The 24,976-nt window shown below is 44.7% G+C and overlaps 1 protein-coding gene and 1 pseudogene across 1 annotated transcript in view; both read left to right on the top strand.

The window, feature by feature from the left end:
• Nucleotides 1–24,976, top strand: part of LOC126106636 (UDP-glucosyltransferase 2-like) — a 136,806-nt gene that overhangs the window by 20,965 nt on the left and 90,865 nt on the right. The window lies entirely within an intron of this gene.
• Nucleotides 4,608–4,725, top strand: LOC126106987 (5S ribosomal RNA; annotated as a pseudogene).

Genomic DNA, 24,976 nt, shown 5'->3' with positions numbered 1-24,976 from the left:
TTGATAAAACAAGTATCTCTCTTTTGCTTCTTCTTCTTCTGTCCCCCACCCCCTCCCCCAACGTGTACAATCGCAAGATATTTCATTAACATTCAGTGCTCCTCACCCCATAGTCAACCAAGATACCTGAAGAAGAACACCAATATGTTCACAGTTTCTTGTAAAAGCAACCCAGTACAAACGTAACTTCCTCAGATTTACAAATAAAGTAAAGAAGCACGAATTCTGTTGCTGCTGGACCATGAAGTTGTTTTTGTATGTCAATCCTTAAAACAGGTGGAAATTTAAGTTCTGGAGTACACTATTTGTTAAGAAGTGTAATGAACTGCACAATTAATTGATTGCTGAAATCTCTCAGAACAATGAGTGTTGGCCAACTACCGCCAATAGTTTCACACTTTCCTGTGTCCGAGAGGGAGACATCACCATTATGAGTATGCCTGCAACAGACCTGGCGTTCGCCGTGCCTAGCTGACGTGACGTCACGAACAAGCGCCGAGGCCTTCCTTTGAGTCGGTGTTGGTGCACCCCGCTTGCCAACGACACACGGTAGAGCCGGACGGTGGCCCATCCGAGTGCTCAACTTCTGTGGTCTGACGGGAACTGGGGTTACCACTGCGGCAAGGCCTCGTGCAGTAATTAAAAGAGGCAACGTCGAAGGTACGAAAACCAACATCGCAAACCAAAGAACAACTTCCAAACAACGCGTCCACTGTAGTATCGCGTTTGTCCGCCAATACCAAGCAAGGAGTTTCAATAAAAAACGTCCTCCCCTGTACCGGAATTACACAATGTGTACGAGTAAAGGTTGTGACACAGGAACGACAACTTATCCAAATTTTGGTCTGGCCCTATGTCGTGCACGGAAAGCCAAAGCGGTGAAGGGGACCGCTCCAGTAAAGCGGAATAACGGGGTTCGAGTCCCGATCTGGCACATACTGTCGCCATCTCCTTATACAACAGATGATGGTTCGTATTTGCAACTGCGAATACATTTCATGTAAATTACAAAATATTATTGAGTTATGTTATGAATTCCTACTTTTCCAGACAACATATTTTGATAATTAGTAAGTTTCCTCCTCAATTAGACAATGAACGTAGGAAATAAAATTTTAGCTAAATCGTTTCTCTTTTTCATTGAAATTTGCCAAATTTAATATTTACCTTCCGGTTTAAGGGGGGTAGGACTTCAAACGAGCCGACTTGGAGCAGGAGAGGCACCACAGGAAGTTTTAACTTCCACTGTCTACACTTTTACAAATAAATTCATAAAATTTTGTCAGCACGACCAGCAATGATTCAGGATTCACTCTCATGGAACTGCAAGTTGAAAAACATAACAAAATTTTTTTACATGTGAAATTTCATCACTTTTTTTTCATTTACAATTGACTGTATTTGCTGCGATAGGTACATTTCAGAGCAGTTGGCAAGTGGTGAGCGTCCCACTGTTGGGAGATGTCTTAAGTCGTAGGTGCTGATGCGAGAGCTAACGATCCAGTGACTGTACGGAAGGGGAATAGCAGTCAGACGATCCTACCAGCTGGCGTGAAGACAGGAGTGCAATGGAGCGTTCGGTGCGGAACAAAGAGCTCCATGAAATCTACGAACGCAAATTGCCAAAGATAGTAAATGTATTGTAATTGTTAATTATCAAGTTGAATACCAGATCTTTTATGAGCGTATCACAGAGTGGCAGTATGCGAGTTGATAGCTCTCAACACGTATCATGTCTTGAGATGATAGAAGAAATTGAATTGAATCTCGCCTCTTATTTACACTGAAGAGGCAAAGAAACTGGTACACCTGCCAAATATCGTGTAGGCCCCCGCAAGCACGCAGAAGTGCCGCGCCACGACATGGCATGAACTCGACTAATGTCTGAAGTAGTGCTGGAGGAAATTGACGCCACGAATCCTGCAGAGCTGTCCATAAATCCGTAAGAATACGAGGGGGTGGAGATATCTTCCGAACAGCGCATTGCTAGGAATCCCAGATATGCGCAATAATGTTCATGTCTGGGGACTCTGGTGGCCAACTGAAATGTTTAAACTCAGAATAGTGTTCCTGGAGCCACTCTGGATGTATGGGATGTCGCATTGTCCTGCTGGAATTGCCAAAGTCCGTGGGAATGCGCAGTGGACATGAATAGGTGCAGATGATCAGACAGGATGCTTACGTACGTGTCAGCCGTCACAGCCGTATCTGGACGTATCAGCGGTCCCATATCACTCCGACTGCACACGTCCCACACCATTACAGAGCCACGTCCATCAATTTATGAGGTTGTCTCTATACCCGTACACGTCTATCTGCTCGTCACAATTCGAAACGAGATTCGTCCGACCAGGCAGCATGTTTCCAGTCATCAACAGTCCAATGTCGGCGTTGACGTGACCAGGCGAGGCGTAAAGCCTTGTGTCGTGCAGTCATCAAGGGTACATCAGTGGGCCTTCGGCTCCGAAAGCCCATATCGATGATGCTTCGTTGAATGGTTCGCTCACATACACTTGTTGATGGTCCGGCATTGAAATCTGCAGTAATTGACGGAAGGGTTGCACTTCTGTGGTGTTGAATGATTCTCATCAGTCGTCGTCGGTCCCGTTCTTGCAGAATCTTTTCCCGGTCGCAGTGATGTGCGAGACTTGATGTTCTACCGGATTCCTGATATTCACGGTACACTCGTGAAATGGCCGTACGGGGATATCCCCACTTCATCGCTACCTCGGTGATGCTGTGCCCCATCGCTTGTGCGCCGACTGTGATACCCCGTTCAAAATCACTTAAATGTTAATAACCTGCCATTGTAGCAGCAGTAACCGATCTAACAACTGTGCCACACATTTGTTATCTTTTACAGACGTTGCCGACTGCGGCGTCGTATTCTGCCTGTTTACATATCTCTGTATTTGTATACTCAAGCCTATACCAGTTTCTTTGGCGTTTCAGTGTATATGGTGGAGTGAATGAGAACGTGAAGATTATTTTCAGCAGCTTTATCGGCAGCCTGTAAGGAGACGAATTCTGACCCCAGTTGGAGGAAGACGACACACCGATTCAGAGCACATACTAGCTGCACCCTGATTAATAATATACCGGCAGAATATCCCGTAAAGCAAAACTCATTGCATGTAAGGTTGTAGCCTATGCCCGATGTTATTCAGTCCGTATATTGAGCAAGCAGTAAAGGAAACAAAAGAAAAATTTGGAGTAAGAATTAAAATATAAGGAGAAGAAATAAAAACTTTGAGGTTCGCCGATGGCATTGTAATTCTGTCAGAGACAGCAAAAGACTTGGAAGAGCAGTTGAACGGAATGGACAGTGTCTTGAAAGGACTGTATAAGATGAACATCAACAAAAGCAAAACCAGGATAATGGAATGTAGTCGAATTAAATCGGGTGATGCAGAGGGAGTTAGATTAGGAAATGAGACACTTAAAGTAGTAAAGGAGTTTTCCTATTTGGGGAGCAAAATAACTGATGATGGTCGAAGTAGAGAGGGTATAAAATGTAGACTGGAAATGGCAAGGGAAGCGTTTCTGAAGAAGAGAAATTTGTTAACATCGAGTGTAGATGTAAGTGTCAGGAAGTCGTTTCTGAAAGTATTTGTATAGCGTGTAACCATGTATGGAAGTGAAACATGGACGATAAATAGTTCGGACAAGAAGAGAATAGAAGCTTTCGAAATGTGGTGCTACAGAAGAATGCTGGAGGTTAGATGGGTAAATCACATAAGTAATGCGGAGGTACTGAATAGAATTGGGGAGAAGAGAAATTTGTGGCACAACTTGATTAGAAGAAGGGATTTTTTGGGACATGTTCTGAGGCATCAAGGGATCACCAATTTAGTATTGGAGGTCAGCGTGCAGGGTAAAAATCGTGGAAGGAGACCAAGAGATGAATACACTAAGCAGATTCAGAAGGATGTAGGTTGCAGGAGGTACTGGGAGATAATGAAGCTTGCACAGAATAGAGTAGCATGGAGAGCTGCATCAAACCAGTCTCTTGACTGAAGACCACAATAGCATAAACGGAGTATTCGGGTAGCAACTTATTTTAGTATTTGGTGAATGATTTGAAATATAACAAACCACCACACAGCCCAAGCCAACCTGAAGCACTTCAAGGCTCGTACCAGTGCAGTGTACCGTATGGTATGAAACACAACCGCTGCCGCAAAGCACGGTCTAGTGACACATGACGGATGGCTATCACCTCGGCCTACGTGTCAAGCTGTGCTGCATGCGCTCCACGCCTTGAGCAGTCACACAGCCGTTGCCCGTGGATATACCCTAACATCAACATCCAGTGTCTTCAAACTCTCTCGTGTCATAGTTCGGTTCGAGAATCAGGAAGTGCAGCACCGCACTCTCGACGAAAATCACGCCGCACAGTAGAAACGCAACTACTGATGCTGAAACGGAAAACGCAAAACGCCTTTTGTTAGCTGAGTCATCTCCATGTCGACTCGACGCACGCTGAGCGACTAACAGGTGTGACAGCTAGCTGCAGAATGGAGAGCGCTACTGGCTGTATTTTAGTTTTAACGTAGAAAATATAACCCGAAGGTGTATCTTTATTCAGGTACGAGGCAATCTTGTGAGCCGACGGCCTTGCCACAGTGGTAACACCGGTTCCCGTCAGATCACCGAAGTTAAGAGCTGTCGGGCTGGGCTAGCACTTGGATGGGTGACCATCCGGTTTACGGAGTGCTGCTGGCAAGCGGGGTGCACTCAGCCTGTGTGAGGCAAACTGAGGAGCTACTTCATTGAGAAGTGACGACTCGGGTCTCGGAAGCTGACATACGGCTGGGAGAGTGGTGTGCTCACCACACGGCCCTCCATATCCGCATCCAGTGACACCTGTGGTCTGAGGATGGCATGGTCGCCAGTCTGTACCGTTGGGCCTTCCAAGGCCTGTTCGGGAGGAGTTTGTAAAACAGTCTTGTGACGTCGTAAGACTGTTCTTGAAACACCCTGTTCAAAGTGATAATGTTATCTCAAAACTTGGTGGTTCATTTCAATATTTTCATACGATTTTCATCTGGCTTTCTTTAAAATTTCTTTCTTCACATTATACTATCGCAAAGACAATCTACACTCCTGGAAATTGAAATAAGAACACCGTGAATTCATTGTCCCAGGAAGGGGAAACTTTATTGACACATTCCTGGGGTCAGATACATCACATGATCACACTGACAGAACCACAGGCACATAGACACAGGCAACAGAGCATGCACAATGTCGGCACTAGTACAGTGTATATCCACCTTTCGCAGCAATGCAGGCTGCTGTTCTCCCATGGAGACGATCGTAGAGATGCTGGATGTAGTCCTGTGGAACGGCTTGCCATGCCATTTCCACCTGGCGCCTCAGTTGGACCAGCGTTCGTGCTGGACGTGCAGACCGCGTGAGACGACGCTTCATCCAGTCCCAAACATGCTCAATGGGGGACAGATCCGGAGATCTTGCTGGCCAGGGTAGTTGACTTACACCTTCTAGAGCACGTTGGGTCGCACGGGATACATGCGGACGTGCATTGTCCTGTTGGAACAGCAAGTTCCCTTGCCGGTCTAGGAATGGTAGAACGATGGGTTCGATGACGGTTTGGATGTACCGTGCACTATTCAGTGTCCCCTCGACGATCACCAGTGGTGTACGGCCAGTGTAGGAGATCGCTCCCCACACCATGATGCCGGGTGTTGGCCCTGTGTGCCTCGGTCGTATGCAGTCCTGATTGTGGCGCTCACCTGCACGGCGCCTAACACGCATACGACCATCATTTAAGTGTCAGGAAGTCGTTTCTGAAAGGATTTGTATAGAGTGTAGCCATGTATGGAAGTGAAACATGGACGATAAATAGTTTGGACAAGAAGAGAATAGAAGCTTTTGAAATGTGGTGCTACAGAAGAATGCTCAAGATTAGATGGGTAGAACACACAACTAATGAGGAGGTATTGAATAGGATTGGGGAGAAGAGAAGCTTGTGGCACAACCTGGCTAGAAGAAGGGATCGGTTGGTAGGACATGTTCTGAGGCATCAAGGGATTACCAATTTAGTATTGGAGGGCAGCGTGGAGGGTAAAAATCGTAGAGGGAGACCAAGAGATGAATACACTAAGCAGATTCAGAAGGATGTAGGTTGCAGTAGTTACTGGGATATGAAGAAGCTTGTACAGGATAGAGTAGCATGGAGAGCTGCATCAAACCAGTCTCAGGACTGAAGACCACAACAACAACAACAACAACAATGCTGCTCATGTGAAATCAAGGAATCGTTGAAAATCGATAAATAAACGTACGTTTTGTTTCAGAACCTTCAGCTGTATTTTCTAGATAACACCTCCCTAGTACAGATGTCTACAAGTAATTAACTGTCTAGACAATATTATGACTTCCACTTTCCCAAGATAAGAATTTACTCAATGGCAGCCTTTAATACTGTACTGCCATAGAAAGGCTATCGTTATCAGAAAGCTTGACTATCTCGTACTCTGAATCGATTACGAGTGAATACTGATTACCAACGTTAGACTAACATAGGTGAAAACAAAGAATGATTATGAATGTCTCACAGTGCTGAAGGCGATCATAGGCGAATATAGCTGCTTCTTCTTTACAGTACATTAACAAATTTCCATAATAACTGCGCTCAGCAATTGGATGCGTGTGCTGCATTGTACTAGAAAAAACTTCATCTCCAATGGTTTGTGGCCAGAGCAACTACGACAGTATCCCGGTCATCAACTTCAGTAAAACCAAATCAGTGGACGGTAGAAACAGTTGAAAAACGGGTATGCTTAAAACAGTTACAAAAAATTCGTCGTCGGACACTTGGAGAAATAAACAAGACCGTAAAATCTATTCTTAGTGCATTTGGGAAACGCCCGTACTGAAAAGTAAATTCGCTATGCGTCTCAAAGAGAAAGTCTGTAATCAGTGTGTAGCGCCAGTACTGACTTACGAAAGAGAAAACACAGACGCTAAATGCGCAAACAGTTCCAAATCGAGGGTTGTCAGTGAGTAATGGACAAATGCGTAGTGGCCATAAGAAGAGGGGAGTGGTAAGTAAACAAATGGCTAAGAGGAAACAACAGCAGTGAGCGATGTGTGACATGAAATTGAGTGTTACATAGCTGAAGTGGAGGGGAACTTGATATATACAGGGTGAAGAAAAATTCGCGCACTCGGACTTTGCAATACAAAAATACCTGTCACAAAAATTTCGTCCTGTGCATATTTCTGGCAGTAAATAGGTGTTAAAGACTTGCAATGTGGTAGCGCTGTAATCACGTGTATACTAACTACCTCTGTCAGAATACCACAGTAGTGCTGTTCTGTTGGTGCAGTGGATCGCGTTTTAAGTTAGCGTGCAGGAGGTCGAGGGTTCGATTCTTGATCGAGGCTTATTCTTTTTATCTGCTAGAAGTAGTCTGCGTGGTACGGTGTCTGGCGTCTTAATCGTCATACAAAAAATACAGCACGTCTTCCACAAAACATTTGCAGTTACGTACTACCAACACAGAAATGGAAATACAGTCGTTTTCATTGGTCAGCTTTAAAACAAACCTTTTACACTTCATGCACGGGCATTGTTTCGCACGCCTGCCCTACTAGATTTCTAACTTGTTTTGTGTGTACCCTCCCGCAGTGGTCCAATCGATTAATAGCAACTTGTGACGTTCAGGTCCATTATATTCCGTCACGGTCTTGCGTCACCAGTAGGGCTAGCAACGTGCTTTACAAATACACTTCTGGAAATGGAAAAAAGAACACATTGACACCGGTGTGTCAGACCCACCATACTTGCTCCGGACACTGCGAGAGGGCTGTACAAGCAATGATCACACGCACGGCACAGCGGACACACCAGGAACCGCGGTGTACGCCGTCGAATGGCGCTAGCTGCGTAGCATTTGTGCACCGCCGCCGTCTGTGTCAGCCAGTTTGCCGTGGCATACGGAGCTCCATCGCAGTCTTTAACACTGGTAGCATGCCGCGACAGCGTGGACGTGAACCGTATGTGCAGTTGACGGACTTTGAGCGAGGGCGTATAGTGGGCATGCGGGAGGCCGGGTGGACGTACCACCGAATTGCTCAACACGTGGGGCGTGAGGTCTCCACAGTACATCGATGTTGTCGCCAGTGGTCGGCGGAAGGTGCACGTGCCCGTTGACCTGGGACCGGACTGCAGCGACGCACGGATGCACGCCAAGACCGTAGGTTCCTACGCAGTGCCGTAGGGGACCGCACCGCCACTTCCCAGCAAATTTGGGACACTGTTGCTCCTGGGGTATCGGCGAGGACCATTCGCAACCGTCTCCATGAAGCTGGGCTACCGTCCCCCACACCGTTAGGCTGTCTTCCGCTCACGCCCCAACATCGTGCAGCCCGCCTCCAGTGGTGTCGCGACAGGCGTGAATGGAGGGACGAATGGAGACGTGTCGTCTTCAGCGATGAGAGTCGCTTCTGCCTTGGTGCCAATGATGGTCGTATGCGTGTTTGGCGCCGTGCAGGTGAGCGCCACAATCAGGACTGCATACGACCGAGGCACACAGGGCCAACACCCGGCATCATGGTGTGGGGAGCGATCTTCTACACTGGCCGTACACCACTGGTGATCGTCGAGGGGACACTGAATAGTGCACGGTACATCCAAACCGTCATCGAACCCATCGTTCTATCATTCCTAGACCGGCAAGGGAACTTGCTGTTCCAACAGGACAATGCACGTCCGCATGTATCCCGTGCCACCCAACGTGCTCTAGGAGGTGTAAGTCAACTACCCTGGCAAGCAAGATCTCCCGATCTGTCCCCCATTGAGCATGTTTGGGACTGGATGAAGCGTCGTCTCACGCGGTCTGCACGTCCAGCACGAACGCTGGTCCAACTGAGGCGCCAGGTGGAAATGGCATGGCAAGCCGTTCCACAGGACTACATCCAGCATCTCTACGATCGTCTCCATGGGAGAATAGCAGCCTGCATTGCTGCGAAAGGTGGATATACACTGTACTAGTGCCGACATTGTGCATGCTCTGTTGCCTGTGTTATGTGCCTGTGGTTCTGTCAGTGTGATCATGTGATGTATCTGACCCCAGGAATGTGTCAATAAAGTTTCACCTTCCTGGGACAATGAATTCACGGTGTTCTTATTTCAATTTCCAGGAGTGTAATTTCGATGGGACCACTGGGGGAGGTTACACAGTAAAATCTGAAATCTAGCAGAAGCAGTGGCACGAAACAGTTCGCGTACGACGTGCAAAAGGCTTCTTTAAAAGCTGACCAATGAAAACGACTGTATTTCCATTTCTGTGTTCGTAGTACATAAATGCAAATGTTTTGCAGAAGTCTCACTGTAATCGCTGTAGATTAAGACGCTAGATTTCCCACCACGCAGACTATTTTTAGCTAGTTAGTTACGTGTTCCATTGATCAATCTCACGGTAACCGTTATGATGTGGAACGTGCCAAGTGCATAAAAAATGCAGATAGGAATCAACGTTCTTTTTTAAAAATAAAATAAAATAAGAGCTTAAAACTTTTTATTATCTACTCCATTTCCTTAAATGGCACAAAATGCATACATTATACCTATAGATTTATTATGTCACCCTGCTCATCATCAAATATGGGGTGTCTAGGAAACCTGCTTGTTCGGATCGCTAGACAACATCCAAACAAATCGTAGTAATGAAAAGGGACAATACTTAACTTTGCAATTACACAGATCGGTCGCAAAGAATGGGCGACACACTAAATAGCAATCGAAGCTGCTACTACTGAACTGGGCCGCGACCAATTGTTGGGACGCGCCGCTTATGTCCTCTTCACGTAGGAGCCGCTGCTGTAGTGTTGTCGTCCTGGAGAGGGTTCAGTCAGCGTGCGATCGGCTGACGTCTCCTTCACAGCCATCTCTTCTCTACCATTCCAGACTGGCGTCCCGGCGCTTGACTTTACACCGTAACTAGATTTATTTATTCCTATTCAAGAATTAATCCATGGTATAGAAGGAGTTCTCAAGGAGATATGATTTCAATTTGTTTTTTAAACTATTACTGCTGTCTGTCAGACATTTTGTTTCATCTGGTAATTTATCGCAAGGTTCTACAGCAGCATATTTTACCCCTTTCTTGCCCATGATATGTTAATTAAAGGACAGTGTCAGTCTTTCTTTTTTCTGGTATTATAGTCATGAATGTCACTGTTGTTTTTAAACTGGTCCATGTTGTTAAAAACTAATTTCATTACTGAGTAAATGTACTGTGTGGCTGTTGTAAGAATTCCTAACCTTTTAAACAGATGCCTTCAAGATGTGCGACTATGTGCCTCACACACTATTCTAGCCACTTTCTTTTGAGCACTGAATATTTTCTGCCAAAATGGCAGAATATTATTCAGTATGACATCTGAGACTGAAAACATGCAAAGTATGTTAGCCTGCTAATTCCTATGTCCCCAAAATTAGCAATTATTCTGATTGCAAAAGTTTCTGAACCTAGTCGTTTTAGGAAATTCAAAACATGAATTTTCCAATTGAGATTCTCGTCTATATCTACACCCAAAATCTTATCAATCTCTACCCTGGCTCCTGACTTCTGTTGATGTGTTATATATACTGAAGGAACTGTACTCCTTGCAGTGGAAAATTGGATGTACTGTGTTTTTTCAAAGTACAGAGCAAGCACATTCGCAGGAAACAAATCGAAAACTTTTCTAAGGCCATTATTTGTATCATTTTCTATTGGTGTTTCTTTTACTGGATTAATAATAATGCTTGTATCATCAGCATACAGTGACAGTTTAGCTTCTTGTTTCAGATAAGAAGGGAGGTCGTTCACATATATCAAAGCCGGCCGGGGTGGCCGAGTGGTTCTAGCCACTACAGTCTGGAACCGCGTGACCGCTACAGTCGCAGGTTCGAATCCTGCCTCGGGCATGGATGTGTGTGATGTCCTTAGGTTAGTTACATTTAAGTAGTTCTAAGTTCTAGGGGACTGATGACCTCAGAAGTTAAGTTCCATAGTGCTCAGAGCCATTTGAACCACTTATATGAAGCACAGAAGGGGACCCATGATCGAACCCTGTGGGACACTTAATGTAATTTCACCCCACTTGGATGAAGTGGGAAACTTTCTTGAATCACTTAAACCAAATAAAGAAACTTTTTGCCTCCTATTATGGAGATATGACTTAAACCACTCACATGTTGTTCCATTTATACCGTAGGATTGTATTTTCTGTAACGTAATGTCATGGTTCACACAATCAAATGCTCAATTTTACTATTTAAAGACTCTGTTATGTGGGCAGTGAAACTCTATATTTCTGTTTCAGTAGGACAGCATTTTTGAAATTCAAACTGTGATTTATTAAGTATCCCATTACCGCTGAGATGGCTGACTTTCTGAACGATTTTTGAAAATACTGTAAGCAAGGATGTTTGCGGGTAATCATCGACATCTGTGGTTTCCCCTTTTTTGTAGAAAGGCCTGACGAGGCACATTTTAACCCGTCTGAGAAAATACCTTGAGTTAGTGATGCATTACGGATTGCAAATAAAAAGAAATCAACCTCGACCTCCTCCATGCAAACCCAACACGCCATACACTCCGCCGATCATGCAAGACTGTTCGCTGTGCTGACAGAGGTAACTACCAGTCACGCGATTACAGTGTGGCCAGACTACCAGTCTACCATCCATTTACTGCCAGAAATATGCGCAGATATCTGTCAGATATTTTCGTATTGCCAGTATGTGAGGAATCGCGCTGGGAAGTCTTAGTGAGAGAGTTTTTCTTCACCTTGTACAGGGCTATTACAAATGATTGAAGCGGTTTCATAAATTCACTGTAGTTCCATTCATTGACATATGGTCACGACAAACTACAGATAGGTAGAAAAACTCATAAAGTTTTGTTCGACTAAAGCCGCACTTCAGGTTTCTGCCGCCAGAGCGCTCGAGAGCGCAGTGAGACAAAATGGCGACAGGAGCCGAGAAAGCGTATGTCGTGCTTGAAATGCACTCACATCAGTCAGTCATAACAGTGCAACGACACTTCAGGACGAAGTTCAACAAGGATCCACCAACTGCTAACTCCATTGGGCGATGGTATGCGCAGTTTAAAGCTTCTGGATGCCTCTGTAAGGGGAAATCAACGGGTTGGCCTGCAGTGAGCGAAGAAACGGTTGAACGTGTGCGGGCAAGTTTCACGCATAGTGATGTGAAAGATTCAGTGTTTAAACCTCCTCTACCAAGAAACGTGCGAGCTCGCATCAACAATGCTTTCGAACTCATTGATGGGGACATGCTGCGCCGAGTGTGAGAGGAACTTGATTATCGGCTTGATGTCTGCCGAATCACTAAAGGGGCACATATCGAACATTTGTGAATGCCTAAAAAAACTGTTTGAGTTTTTGTATGTGTGTGCAAAGCATTGTGAAAATATCTCAAATAATAAAGTTATTGTAGAGCTGTGAAATCGCTTCAATCATTTGTAATAACCCTGTATATAGGGTGATCGGAAATTCCATGTACAAACTTCTAGGATTCATATAGAGGGGACTGAGTACATAAAACTTGAAATAGGAACCCATGTTCGGAAAGGTACCGTTTCAATTCAGATATATAACGCGTCCACGTCTGCTGAGGGAAAGAGAAATGTCTCAGAATTACTTGCCGCGGTACACAATTTAACTCCTGTCGACTTGTTCTTGTAGTGTCGTATGCAAAGTTTAATTGAGGAAACTCCTGTAGAAGAAGAGGAAGATCTGCTGGCAGGAATTCGGGTCGCTGCATTAGAAACTGAAGAGACTCCAGGTGGGGTGGAGAGAGTGCACCAGAACATGCTTCAGATGTACAGTGCCTGTAACAAAGTTGGTGGTCGTCACATCGAACTTCTATCGTAATGCGTCAGTGCTGTTGTGTAAGTACAGTAACTGGGTTCTTTCTCGTTTTGTAACAACGTAAACACATAATGTACTAGTGTCCGTACAAATAAATGCGCTTAATTGATAAATGGATATTTCGAAATGTTCCCTTGCGAATTGTTACCTAATAACTGTACTGCGACACGCCTAATTCAGTTCCTCAAGCTGAAGTGTGTGAGGTAAACTTCTGAGTTGAAACTGTCATGGAACGGAAACAGTACGTTTCCAGACATAGGTTCCTATTCAAAATATTATGAACTCACTCCTCTCTACAAGTCCTAGAAGTTTGCAACGGGAATTACCGGACCCCTTATATGTTGCTGTTGTGGACCTCACTCCTGAGACTGGTTTGATGCAGCTCTCCATGCTACTCTATCCTGTGCAAGCTTCTTCATATCCCAGTACCTACTGCAACCTACATCCTTCCGAATCTGCTTCGTGTATTCATCTCTTGGTCTTCCTCTACGATTTTTACCCTCCATGCTGCCCTCCAATACTAAACTGGTGATCCCTTGGTGCCTTAGAACATGTCCTACTAACCGATCCCCTCTTCTAGTCCAGTTGTGCCACAAATTTCTTGTCTCCCCAGTTCTATTCAATACCTCCTCATTATTTATGTGATCTACCCATCTAATCTTCAGCATTCTTCTGCAGCACAACATTTCAAAAGCTTCTATTCTCTTCTTGTCCAAACTGTACATCGTCCATGTTTCACTTCCATATGTGACTACACTCCATACAAATACTTTCAGAAACGACTTCCTGAGGCTTAAATCTATACTCGATGTTAACAAATTTCTCTTCTTCAGAAACGCTTTCCTTGCCATTGCCAGTCTACATTTTATATCCTATTTACTTCGACCATCATCAGTTTTTTGATCCCCAAATAGCAAAACTCATTTACTACTTTAAGCGTCTCATTCAGTCTAATACCCTCAGCATCACCCGATTTAATTCGAATACATTCCATTATCCTCGTTTTGCTTTTTTTTATGTTCATCTAATATCCTCCTTACAAGACACTGTCCATTCCGTTCAGTTGCTCTTCCAGGTCCTTTGCTGTCTTTAACAGAATTACAATGTCATCGGCGAACCTCAAAGTTTTTATTCCTTCTCCATGGATTTTAATTCGTACTCCGAATTTTTCTTTTCTTTCTTTACTGCTTGCTCAATATACAGACTAAATAACATCGGGGATAGGCTAAAACCCTGCCTCACTCCCTTCCCAACCACTGCTTCCCTTTCATGTCCCTCGACTGTTATAACTGCCATCTGGTTTCTGTACAAATTGTAAATAGCCTTTCGCTCCCTGTATTTTACCCCTGACACCTTCAGAATTTGAAAGAGAGTATTCCAGTCAACATTGCCAAAAGCTTTCTGTAAGTCTACGAATGATAGAAACGTAGGTTCGCCTGTCCTTAATCTTTCTTCTAAGATGAGTCATGAGGTCAGTTTTGCCTCACGTGTTCCAATATTTCAACGGAATCCAAACTGATCTTCCCCGACGTCGGCTTCTACTAGTTTTTCCATTCGTCTGTAAAGAATTCGTGTTAGTACTTTGCAGCTGTGACTTATTAAACTGATCGTTCGGTAATTCTCACATCTGTCAACACCTGCTTTCTTTGGGATTGGAATTATTATATTCTTCTTGAAGTCTGAGGTTATTTCGCCTGTCTCATACATCTTTCTCACCAGATGGTAGGGTTTTGTGAAGGCTGGCTCTCCCAAGGCTATCAGTAGTTCTAATAGAACTGTTGCCTACTCCCGGGGCCTTGTTTCGATCTTTGAGTGCTTTGTTAAACTCTTCAGGCAGTATCATATCTCCTATTTCATCTTCATCTACATTCTCTTCCATTCCTATAATATTGTCCTCAAGAACATCGCCCTTGTATAGACCCTCTATATACTCCTTCCACCTTTGTGCCTTCCCTTCTTTGCTTGGAACTGGTATTCCATCTGAGCTCTTGATGTTCACACAAGTGGTTCTCTTCTCTCTAAAGGTCTCTTCAATTTTCCTGTAGGCAGCATCTATCTCACCCCTAGTGAGATAAGCCTCTACATCCTTGCATTTGCCCTCCAGTCATCCCTGCTTAGCCATTTTGCCCTTCCTGTCGATCTCATTTTTGGGACGTTTGTATTCTTTTTTGCCTGCCTCATTTACCGCATTTTTATATTTTCTCCTTTCATCAAATAAATTCAATATTTCTTCTGTTACCCAAGGATTTCTACTAGCCCTCGGCTTTTACCTACTTCATCCTCTGCTGTCTTCACTATTTCATCCCTCAAAGCTACCCATTCTTCATCTACTGTATTTCTTTCCCCCATTTTTGTCAATTGTTACCTGATGCTCTCCATCAAACACTCTACAACCTCTGGTTCTGTCAATTTATCCAGGTCCCATCTCCTTAAATTCCCACCGTTTTGCAGTTTTTTTCAGTTTTAAACCCCTGTGTAGCGAGAGGAAATGGAAAATGCGGTGATACTACGTTGGATTCCTCACGATAAGAAAATACCGAGAGCATGAGCACTACGGATGAATTGACGATATAAGGAAAATAATAATAATAATAATCAGTACAAATTTGGATGTACAGAACCTAAAGACGAATGGAGGAATTTGGTACAGGCCTGACTCCAGCAGTGTAGGCAAATGGATGATGATGATGATCAGGACACGTATGATGATAGGGCGATGACCATAGTGTGACTGTTGTATCTGATTCGAGAGTTCTCTGGACGTTAGGAGTGAAAGCTGGCTCCATCACGGGAGGAGGCGACGGACAAACGCGTTGCGCCACAGCAGCACGCCCTAGGGCACCGGCTTCCGTGACGGGTAGCAGGAAACTCAACTCGACGCCGGTGTCTGTCCTTCAGAGGAAACATGCAACTCTTAGCTCCTCTCCAGCCTTGAAGAAAGCTACTGTATCCCGCGGCCATTAGCAAAGAGCGCCTCAAAACAGCTTAGTCAGAGCACCGCGACGGACACAGTGGTTCAGGTGTAAACACGTGCGTGTATACGGACACCTACAGCTACAAGACGAAAATTACACGCAGCGTGAGGACTCCTAAGCCGAGTATTCTGGAATGACGACATCGACTGCAGTTGCTATTCACAGCTAATTTTTCACTGTTTGCCGATTTCTCCTACTATGTCGTTGGCAAGTGACAGTTGACGTGAATCGGTACTATACGTGTTTCTGTTTTTTAAAAATTGTTTTTGAATACATTTCCCATAAAGACAGGAGAATCTACATTAAAAGATATAAACGGAATTTTAGTGTAATATCTAGGGGTACGATAGATACTGTCTACAGGAAAATTAAAGAGACCTTTGGAGATAAGAGAACCACTTGTATGAACATCAAGAGCTCAGATGGAAACCCAGTTCTAAGCAAAGAAGGGAAAGCAGAAAGGTGGGAGGAGTATATAGAGGGTCTATACAAGGGCGATGTACTTGAGGACAATATTATGGAAATGGAAGAGGATGTAGAGGAAGATGAAATGGGAGATACGATACTGCGTGAAGAGTTTGACAGAGCACTGAAAGACCTGAGTCGAAACAAGGCCCCCGGAGTAGACAACATTCCATTGGAACTACTGACGGACTTGGGAGAGCCAGTCCTGACAAAACTCTACCATCTGGTCAGCAAGATGTATGAGACAGGCGAAATACCCTCAGACTTCAAGAAGAATATAATAATTCCAATCCCAAAGAAAGCAGGTGTTGACAGATTTGAAAATTACCAAACAATCAGATTAATAAGCCACAGCTATAAAATACTAACACGAATTCTTTACAGACGAATGGAAAAACTAGTAGAAGCCGACCTCAGGGAAGATCAGTTTGGATTCCATAGAAACACTGGAACACGTGAGGCAATACTGACCTTACGACTTATCTTAGAAGAAAGATTAAGGAAAGGCGAACCTACGTTTCTAGCATTTGTAGACTTAGAGAAAGCTTCTGACAATGTTGACTGGAACACTCTCTTTCAAATTCTAAAGGTGGCAGGGGTAAAATGCAGGGAGCGAAAGGCTATTTACAATTTGTACAGAAACCAGATGGCAGTTATAAGAGTCGAGGGACATGAAAGGGAAGCAGTGGTTGGGAAGGGAGTAAGACAGGGTTGTAGCCTCTCCCCAATGTTATTCAATCTGTATATTGAGCAAGCAGTAAAGGAAACAAAAGAAAAATTCGGAGTAGGTATTAAAATCCATGGAGAAGAAATAAAAACTTTGAGGTTCGCCGATGACGTTGTAATTCTGTCAGAGACAGCAAAGGACTTGGAAGAGCAGTTGAATGGAATGGGCAGTGTCTTGAAAGGAGGATATAAGATGTACATCAACAAAAGCAAAACGAGGATAATGGAATGTAGTCGAATTAAATCGGGTGATGCTGAGGGAATTAGATTAGGAAATGAGACACTTAAAGTAGTAAAGGAGTTTTGCTATTTGGGGAGCAAAATAACTGATGATGGTCGAAGTAGAGAGGATATAAAATGTAGACTAGCAATGGCAAGGAAAGCGTTTATGAAGAAGAGAAATTTGTTAACATCGAGTATAGATTTAAGCGTCAGGAAGTCGTTTCTGAAAGTATTTGTATGGAGTGTAGCCATGTATGGAAGTGAAACATGGACGATAAATAGTTTGGACAACAAGAGAATAGAAGCTTTCGAAATGTGGTGCTACAGAAGAATGCTCAAGATTAGATGGGTAGATCACATAAGTATTGAATAGGATTGGGGAGAAGAGAAGTTTGTGGCACAACTTGACCAGAAGAAGGGATCGGTTGGTAGGACATGTTCTGAGGCATCAAGGGATCACCAATTTAGTACTGGAGGGTAGCGTGGAGGGTAAAAATCGTAGAGGGAGACCAAGAGATGAATACACTAAGCAGATTCAGAAGGATGTAGGTTGCATTAGGTACTGGGAGATGAAGAAGCTTGCACAGGATAGAGTAGCATGGAGAGCTGCATCAAACCAGTCTCAGGACTGAAGACCACAACAACAACATCTTACAGGATGTCCGCAGTTCGTGGTCGTGCGGTAGCGTTCTCGCTTCCCACCCCCGGGTTCCTGGGTTCGATTCCCGGCGGGGTCATGGTTTTTCTCTGCCTCGTGATGACTGGGTGTTGTGTGCTGTCCTTAGGTTAGTTAGGTTTAGGTTGTTCTAAATTCTAGGGCACTGATGACCATAGATGTTAAGTCCCATAGTGCTCAGAGCCATTTTTTCCTTACAGGACGTATAGGGTGTATTGAGCAGCAACTATTTGCTGCACTTAGTGTTTCGTATGTTTAAGTAGGTTCGCAGCTGAATCAAGAAGTACGTACAAAATTGTTTGTCGGCATGTAACATACACTGAAGAGTCAAAGAAACTGATACACCTGCCTAATATCGTGTAAACCCAACCCCCTCCCCCCCCCCAACTCGTGACGTCATGCTGGATATCTACCACTACCAGACTGCTGAAGTGAGATTTGGAATGCAGCGTTTGACAGCTATTCCTCAGAGAGGTAGTAAGGCCGATACCAGACAGTATAGCAGTTTAAAGAGACTCGCGTTCACCTCCAGTTTTGGCTCCCACATAATACCTTTGTACGAGGGCAGTTCAATAAGTAATGCAACACATTTTTTTCTGAAACAGGGGTTGTTTTATTCAGCATTGAAATACACCAGGTTATTCCCCAATCATTTAGCTACACAACACTATTTTTCAACGTAATCTCCATTCAATGCTACGGCCTTACGCCACCTTGAAATGAGGGCCTGTATGCCTGCACGGTACCATTCCACTGGTCGATGTCGGAGCCAACGTCGTACTGCATCAATAACTTCTTCATCATCCGCGTAGTGCCTCCCACGGATTGCGTCCTTCATTGGGCCAAACATATGGAAATCCGACGGTGCGAGATCGGGGCTGTAGGGTGCATGAGGAAGAACAGTCCACTGAAGTTTTGTGAGCTTCTCTCGGGTGCGAAGACTTGTGTGAGGTCTTGCGTTGTCATGAAGAAGGAGAAGTTCGTTCAGATTTTTGTGCCTACGAACACGCTGAAGTCGTTTCTTCAATTTCTGAAGAGTAGCACAATACACTTCAGAGTCGATCGTTTGACCATGGGGAAGGACATCGAACAGAATAACCCCTTCAGCGTCCCAGAAGACTGTAACCATGACTTTACCGGCTGAGAGTATGGCTTTAAACTTTTTCTTGGTAGGGGAGTGGGTGTGGCGCCACTCCATTGATTGCCGTTTTGTTTCAGGTTCGAAGTGATGAACCCATGTTTCATCGCCTGTAACAATCTTTGACAAGAAATTGTCCCCCTCAGCCACATGACGAGCAAGCAATTCCGCACAGATGGTTCTCCTTTGCTCTTTATGGTGTTCGGTTAGACAACGAGGGACCCAACGGGAACAAACCTTTGAATATCCCAACTGGTGAACAATTGTGACAGCACTACCAACAGAGATGTCAAGTTGAGCACTGAGTTGTTTGATGGTGATCCGTCGATCATCTCGAACGAGTGTGTTCGCACGCTCCGCCATTGCAGGAGTCACAGCTGTGCACGGCCGGCCCGCACGCGGGAGATCAGACAGTCTTGCTTGACCTTGCGGCGATGATGAGACACGCTCTGCCCAACGACTCACAGTGCTTTTGTCCACTGCCAGATCACCGTAGACATTCTCCAAGCGCCTATGAATATCTGAGATGCCCTGGTTTTCCGCCAAAAGAAACTCGATCACTGCCCGTTGTTTGCAACGCACATCCGTTACAGACGCCATTTTAACAGCTCCGTACAGCGCTGCCACCTGTCGGAAGTCAATGAAACTATACGAGACGAAGCGGGAATGTTTGAAAATATTCCACAAGAAATTTCCGGTTTCTTCAACCAAAATTGGCCGAGAAAAAAAATGTGTTGCATTACTTATTGAACTGCCCTCGTAATATGTGGGTCCACTTCTCCTCAATATAGGCTACCTCCTGCTCCCAGGCGTTCGGAACGCTTCAATGGACTGACTCGAGTGATACTTAAGGTTTTTTGAAACATAAACCAAATCCTTATGTTCACTAGTACAGTTTAATCATAATCATAATGTTAATAAGTCTTCTTCTTAGAGTCCGCACCTCGTGATCTAGTGGCTAGCGTTGCTGCCTGTGGATCACGGGATCCCGGGTTCGATTCCCGGTCGGGTCGGGGATTTTCTCCACCTGGGGACTAGGTGTCTTGACCTCATCATCTCATCATCATTCTGGAAGTGCCGAGACTCGAAATGGAAATATTTAGAGCTTTTACAGGCGCTGATGACCACGATGCTGAGCGCTCCACAAACCAACATCATCACCATCTTCTTCTTCTTAGCGTTTATGCCGCGCGAGCGTCTTGCTGACACAGCTGCCTCCGTTTGGGTCTGTCAAGGGCATCTTCATGGATGGCATTGGTGAATTTCATATCTTTCATTATACTGTCCATCCATCTTGTCTTGGGTCTGCCACTAGCTCGTCGGCCATTTATGTCCAGATGCATAGCTGTTCTTCCCACCAAGTCTGCTTTACCGCGCATGGCATGTCCGTACCATCTTCGCCTACTTTCCCGTTTTGTCTGAGATGGATGCAACTCCCAAGTCGCCGTCGATCGTCGACCTTGGTTGCATGGTCAAACCGGGTAAGCCCAAGAGACCACGCATTTCCATCACGTGGAGAGCCTGCCCATGCTACATTGTCGTTGGCCAACACTCCGACCTTTAAAGTCCTATAAACCTTTGACTTAAGGCGTAAAAGCATAGAGAAATCACACAGGACGCCGATCACTTGGCGCCAGGCTATGTAAACACGGGCACGGACATTCCGCATACTTCCACCATCACTGCATATCGGTGAGCGAAGGTATTTGAATTGATCCACGTTTTTCAGGTCTCCGCCACCGACTTTGACGGCCTCATCGGTTCGAATACCATACACCCTGTGTTCTGTCTTCTTAACATTCAGTCGGAGGTCAAGATTGCCAGTTCGTTGATTCCATTGCTGCGTCTGTTCCTGGAGCTCTTTACAGTGTTCGCTTGCCAGTAAAACATCGTCTGCATATAGGAGTGACCAATGGTGGGGTGACTGTAGGTCGTACGTCATACAGAGGATGAGCATGTCCATACAGAGGATAAACAGTAGGGGTGAAGTACTCCGATACTGATGTTCCCACTGCACACTGAGCGTCGAAAATTGAAATATTTTTAATACTAATTGCACAAGGAGGACAATCAAACTTGTAGAGATCTAAATATATCCTGCCGTAGATGCGCACAAGTAGGAAATCACGGGTGTACGTAGCCGGTAAGAGAGGAAAGAAAGTAAGTAGACACGCACACTTTAGAACACTTTCCCTCTGTTCTCATACTGGTAACTGTGGTGTCACCGCCAGACACCACACTTGCTAGGTGGTAGCATTTAAATCGGCCGCGGTCCGTTAGTATACGTCGGACCCGCGTGTCGCCACTATCAGTGATTGCAGACCAGGCCCCGCCACACGGCAGGTCTAGTCTAGAGAAACTCCCTAGCACTCGCCCCAGTTGTACAGCCGACTTTGCTAGCGATGGTTCACTGTCTACATACGCTCTCATTTGCCGAGACGACAGTTTAGCATAGCCTTCAGCTACGTCATTTGCTACGACCTAGCAAGGCGCCATATTCAGTTACTATTCTGAAAAGGTAATATTGTGAATCATGTACCGTCAAGAGCGACGTTCATCATTAATGGATTAAAGTTAAGTATCAAACTAATTATGTCCGCTTTCTGAATTTTAATTCCTTGTCATGTTCCAGACCTCACGTCAGTATAGTTCTTCCCTTCTCACGCCAGCCTGCGTGAGCTAAAACGCGTGCATTTCGGCCTCCTCTCGTAACACGGTGTTGACTCTTCTGCCAACTACAACAGCAACAACTTCTAGCCATGAGGTGCTACGCTAGAAAGGACGGTTGAAAGCAACAACCGTTCGCGAAATTGCATTATTGTAGGGACGTCCATGGTTAAATGCTGCAGATTGTCCATTCGCAGTTGCACACGCACGCCGGGCAGCTGTGATACCACAACTGCTACGTCGCTGAAAACGATACCTCGTAGTAACGAAGCCTTAGGGGGCAACGAAGACTACATCACGCTGTGTATTGACGATTCTTCGCTCACTTTTGACTAAGAGTAAACGGAAGTAGCTTTGAGTTCAAAATCTACATCTACATTTACATTTATACTCCGCGAGTCACCCAACGGTGTGTGGCGGAGGGCACTTTCCGTGCCATTGTCATTACCTCCCTTTCCTGTTCCAGTCGCGTATGGTTCGCGGGAAGAACGACTGTCTGAAAGCCTCCGTGCGTGCTCTAATCTCTCTAATTTTACATTCGTGATCTCCTCGGGAGGTATAAGTAGGGGGAAGCAATATATTCGATACCTCATCCAGAAACGCACCCTCTCGAAACCTGGCGAGCAAGCTACACCGCGATGAAGAGCGCCTCTCTTGCAGAGTCTGCCACTTGAGTTTGTTAAACATCTCCGTAGCGCTATCACGGTTACCAAATAACCCTGTGACGAAACGCGCCGCTCTTCTTTGGATCTTCTCTATCTCCTCCGTCAACCCGATCTGGTACGGATCCCACACTGATGCGCAATTCTCAAGTATATGTCGAACGAGTGTTTTGTAAGCCACCTCCTTTGTTGATGGACTACATTTTCTAAGGACTCTCCCAATGAATCTCAACCTGGTACCCGCCTTACCAACAATTAATTTTATATGATCATTCCACTTCAAATCGTTCCGCACGCATACTCCCAGATATTTTACAGAAGTAACTGCTACCAGTGTTTGTTCCGATATCATATAATCATACAATAAAGGCTCCTTCTTTCTATGTATTCGCAATACATTACCTTTGTCTATGTTAAGGGTCAGTTGCCACTCCCTGCACCAAGTGCCTATCCGCTGCAGATCTTCCTGCATTTCGCTACAATTTTCTAATGCTGCAACTTCTCTGTATATTACAGCATCATCCGCGAAAAGCCGCATGGAACTTCCGACACTATCTACTAGGTCATTTATATATATTGTGAAAAGCAATGGTCCCATAACAGTCCCCTGTGGCACGCCAGAGGTTACTTTAACGTCTGTAGACGTCTCTCCATTGATAACAACATGCTGTGTTCTGTTTGCTAAAAACTATTCAATCCAGTCACGCAGCTAGTCTGATATTCCGTAGGCTCTTACTTTATATATCAGGCGACAGTGCGGAACTGTATCGAACGCCTTCCGGAAGTCAAGAAAAATAGCATCTACCTGGGAGCCTGTATCTAATATTTTCTGGGTCTCATGAACAAATAAAGCGAGTTGGGTCTCACACGATCGCTGTTTCCGGAATCCATGTTGATTCCTACATAGTAGATTCTGGGTTTCCAAAAACGACATGATACGAGAGCAAAAAACATGTTCTAAAATGCCGTTGCCACGAAATCTGAAGTAAGTTTTTGATTTTTAATTTCTACAACTCCACGAGAATTGTATTTGTTTTCGGCTGTGCCTCGAAGAACATCAACAAGTCTAACTGAAAAACATTGAGCTAGAGAGACACAATTTTTTGCGTAAACAAAGTAATAGGACGTTGATAATGATTATCCTTGTCATGAAAGATACATTTAAATATACACCGAACGTAATTCCACATAATTTTGCGAGTAATAATTGCGATTTGATGAATTTACAGTGCAGATTTTGTAATGCAAAATATTTCGCATCTGAGGTTGTTTTACGTGATAAACGAAATTAACTTTGTGTTGTCGTAAGGATAAAGTTAATTTGGCAGTGTTAACACAAAATTTATTTTTGGATAGACTGTATCAAGGACGCACTTCGAATGATCGAACGATTAAAGAGAAACGAGGGAATTATTTCGATGATATTCGTAGCTACACTGCAGCACTTGCTATGGTCTGTTTTGAGGGTGAAATTTAGGCCCAACAACTCCTTCCGGTGGTCGTTCACAATGTTCTTTTCCTTATAGCGTTCATTTAAGAACTAAAGTTCTGCATGTGTTCAGATAAGAAATAAGAATCTGCGTGATACGCGCGCTAAACCCGCTGGGAAGAACAGGTGCTTAGGACTGTGGAAAGGGCCAAATAAGGTTGGGTTCAGTTCCACCTGAAAATTGTAATTTATTGTACTTTAATAACATTTACAACCAAAGCGGCACATAGCCAAACCTTCACAACTATGAATTTCAAAATGCAATTCTTTCACGGTCGAAGGCGTCCAAACAAGAAATCTTAAAAATCAACAAGTAGGTTTAAGTAGTTCTAAGTTCTAGGGGCCTGATGACCTCAGCAGTTAAGTCCCATAGTGCTCAGAGCCATTTGGACCATTAATATACACAGACAAACGTCCTTGTTGGTGTTTCACGTTTGATGTTTGTTCAGTGCGCTGTTGATGTTTCGAGCCTTCTGACAGAGGGCAGAGCCGTAGTACAACGTCAAAATGACGTCTACATACGACTCTCGTTACAAGCAGCGTGCTGTTGTTTAATTCTTGTGTGTAGAAAAAGAAACCGTGGTGAACATATATAAACATTTTCGTGCAGTGTGTGGCGACGCTGCAATTGATAGGAGTACGGTTGGGTGATGGGTAGAGAAAGTTATAACCTGCCGCGCGGAGTGGCCGTTCGGTTTGAGGCGTCATGTTACGGACATCGCGACCCCTCCCGCCGGAGGTCAGAGTCCTCTTTCGGGCATGGGTGTGTGTGTTGTTCTTGGCATAAGTTAGTTTAAGAAGTGTGTAAGTCCAGGGGGCCGATGACCTAAGCAGTTTGGTCTCTTAGGCATTAACCCGCATTTGAACATTTGAAGTTACAGTCTCAGGAAATGCAGAGACAGAGAACCACGATCAGCCACGCACTGGAAGTCCTATCACAGCCACTGATCCAGACGTGCCGAATCGTGTGAATGCCATTATTCGTGCCGACCGGCGCATTATACCTCGACAATTGGCTTCACAATTGTCGGTCAGCATTGGAAGTGC

The sequence above is a fragment of the Schistocerca cancellata genome, chromosome 10 (genome assembly GCF_023864275.1).
Source record: "Schistocerca cancellata isolate TAMUIC-IGC-003103 chromosome 10, iqSchCanc2.1, whole genome shotgun sequence".
In the NCBI taxonomy this organism is placed as follows: domain Eukaryota; kingdom Metazoa; phylum Arthropoda; class Insecta; order Orthoptera; family Acrididae; genus Schistocerca; species Schistocerca cancellata.
This window is presented reverse-complemented; position numbering and strand designations above follow the sequence as displayed.